This window comes from Miniopterus natalensis, chromosome 5 (genome assembly GCF_054644295.1).
Source record: "Miniopterus natalensis isolate mMinNat1 chromosome 5, mMinNat1.hap1, whole genome shotgun sequence".
NCBI classification, from domain to species: domain Eukaryota; kingdom Metazoa; phylum Chordata; class Mammalia; order Chiroptera; family Miniopteridae; genus Miniopterus; species Miniopterus natalensis.
The window spans coordinates 61,371,430-61,375,050 of NC_142085.1; positions in this window are offsets into that span (position 1 = coordinate 61,371,430).

Below are 3,621 nucleotides of genomic sequence, written 5' to 3' on the forward strand. Positions count from 1 at the left end.
ATGACTATAGACATCTATCTGCTTGTGAGTATACATGCCTTATGAAAATTAGGATCTGGAGAAAGGCATTTTATCATATGTGATCCAGAGATCAGAATTTATCCCACTGTCATGACATAAAATCAGAAAAGCATACCCATGTTTATTTCCTGTGAGGCTGGATATTCATAAAGGATGGGAGCAATTAGAAGCCCTGGATGTAACAAAATTTCAAGTCAGGACTTTAGTAAACTAATGATTTTAAATCTCCTATTCCAGGAAAATATCTTAGTCATTAGGAGGCATATTCCAGTATATACTCAAAGTCCTGTTAAATTCAATTATTTGCCATTGGGCACTCAGGGTTAAATGATTCCATAATTGCTGATTTTTCAATAAAACTAGTGCTGAACAGAACTAATCTATCTGGACCAGTTCTTTTTAGGGACAGAATATATGGGCTTTTTATAAAAGGGCATCTGATGAAAGAATGAATTCAATAAGGAATCAATTCATGACAAAGAATGATAAAAACTAATGGCTGCAAAGAATAAGATGGGATGAGGGTGAAGATTATCAAGAGCATCTTGGAGTTTTGTGACATCAAAGAGGAGAGCTATGTAGTAAGAGGAGAGGTGAGGAAGCAATCACACTGACAATCAAGATAGAATATAGCATTATCGAGCAACTGAAGAGGCAGAAATGTCTCTGTTCTCAAATGAGTAAATCCTGGATTGGAAATTAAATTTAGGAACATATTATTTAAGAATATTTATTAGCAAAAATGCTCTCCAGTTGAGAAAATTCATGTTGTGATTAATTTGTACACGTAAACCATCATGTGGAAGCTATAGGAGACCATATTTACTGAGGTCCATGTACTCATTCATAAGATTCCTGCTAAGGAACTGAGGTATGGCCCTGATAGGATACAAGCTCCCCAACCATGAGGGTCCTGTGTGGTTCATGTGCTCTGTCCTTGTACGCTATACACACCTCGGTCCAAAATAACATGACGAGTATAATCCCAAATTTAGATAATTTACCTATTTTCTTAGAAAATGAAATAAAATGGGGAGAGCGCCCTAAAAAAAAGATACATCTTAAGCTCTGAACTAATAGAACATAAATCATTTCATTTGATTAACTTTATCTTAAAGACAGGCTAATGTGGAAGAATTTTAATAGCTTACATCCCCTATTATTCTGTTCTTCAAGGAGTCCTAGCTGAAGAAACAAAAGCATATTCATTAGAACACCCCAAAAATCAATCTATAAGAGCCCTTTTGGGGTAAAACTGCCCACCAGTTTCCTTCTGAGTTCATAATATGTTTGGCCAATGCCAAGAAGATCTATGAAAATCAGGCATTTCAGTTTGCTAATTTCTTGCACAGAAAGTACTAGAAATATGGCAATAGCATCATTATAGTAATTTTGCAAGATGTCTTCCAAGTCATGACATTTATTTCCAGAATGAAGGTAAAAGAAAATAGCTTAGGGAAACTGAAGTAGTACAAGGTGTTATTATTCATATGTCAAATGAGACAGTTTTTTTAAGGTTTGTAAGTGATGGAGAGATAATCATATAATTCTGCAAAGAAAACTGTGTACAGCAATGCCTAAAATAAGAGAAAGGCAATTACTTGATTGACAACTAGAGTTCTGGTGTAGCAGACTGGGTAGCAGTGTTGATTATTATGTGCTAACACAGCTGCTTAGGGAATTTCGCTCATACATTGTGCCGTTTTATGAAAGATATTTAAGAAATCAATAGATTTAATTCAGCTAAGCAAATAGTAAATAATAATGATTGTAATAATAGCAACAACTTGTTAAAAGACTAAAACAAAGCCCCATTGCATGGAAATACAGCTCTGGCTCTGGTTCATCCCTGGCCACTCCTGACACAAGACAGTCCTCCTCTCACCTCACCTCTCATTCTGCTTTATGACCTCCATACCCACTCGTTCACTTGCCTTGCCCACATGCGACCTCTGCTCAACTGAACTTACACAGGTTTCTTCCTGACTATAGACCCCTGACCTCCCTTTCCTTACATCATTTACTTTGGAAAACTTGCAATTTTAAATTCTTTCTCTGCCCCTTTGAGATGAAATCTTCTTGATTTTCTTGCTGGAAGCCATCCCGTTTAACTGTAATCAAGAAAGATAGTGCCCCTATCTCCTTGTCTCGGTGAGAAGATAAGAGCCTGACTTAGATAAGTGCCAATTAGCAAACAGAGATGGCCTAATCACATTGGAAACTTATCCCTAACATCCTCCAGTACTTTTCCATTAACTTACCCGGTGCTTATATACTCTCTATCTTTTGTTTCAGTGAAATTGAGTTCAGTTTCTCTCTCTCTCCTCTTTCCATAGCCTTGACCCCTATTGCAGTTGCCTTGAATAAAGTCTTCCTTGCCTGTTTAACTTGTCTGGTGCAATTTTCCTTTGACATGACAAGCTGAGCAAGCCAGTGCACTGCTGCTGACCATTTAAGTGAAGCAAGTTTCAATGTGTCATCCTCTATCACCCTTTGATCAGAGTTAAACTGGGATGACAGGTTGTTAATGTTCCCCACCTCTATGATTCCATGGTTATATGCAAAGGATAAGTGGAAGAAAAGGAATCCCATTTACTCCTTCTGGGGACTAAATTCAATTGAAGAAATTATATTAAATAAATAAATGAAAATGTCTTCCACTTATTAGCCATGTTCCACTTCTCTAACATTTCACAGAATTTGGCTATAAATATAATCATCCATTTTTATTATAATACTGTAATAATCATTCATATCCAGGTGCTTTGATTAAAGTAAGTTTGATTTACTCTTGACTGGTTTTAACAGTTTAGGGAAGAGAATGGAATGATTAATTTATCTAGACAGCAAAGCATTGTGACATTTTAGCCTGTTCATGTATCTACAAATTAAGGTAAGTACAAAACCATCTGTAGCTGCCCTTGAATAAGTAGTGTGTCCACACTTCTAAAATGATTTTTTCAACCACTATATTATAATATTCTACCCAGCTCATTTTCTTCCAGTGTCTTCTGTATCAAACAAAGAGTAAATAGTAATTTATGAGAAGGGATGTGTCAGTACCAGCGATTTGTAGGAGTATGGGGCAAAGACCAACATAAAAGATGGAAACAAAATATATTCAGAGTGACATGCAAGAATTCACAAGGCATGTTCTGAGAATCATTTTGTAAAATGCATTTGACTCAGATATACTCTCCTCTTTTAAATCACTCTTTGAATGATCTCCCTTTGGACATTTTAGGATAATTTTGCTACAAGCTACATACAGAAATGACAATTTTTGACTTATTGTTTGTGGTGCAAAGAAAGTAAAATATAAAGCAATTTGGTTATTCCAGTTTGGGAAAGCAATTCACAAAAGGATTTCAATATTTTTCATCTGAATTACCTATTTAAATAGGGCTACAAATAGAATTCTAGATGGGATTAAGATTTTAGATTTTTAATTGTATTTTTTTAAATTTGAGATAAGTTTTCATGACAGATCTTTTATTTTCACAGAGTTCAATGCTAAAGACATATGTCAAATTCAAGTAAGTGCAATTTTGAAAATTTGAACCAAAGAAAACTATATGCCTAAATAGTAACAATAGTTAT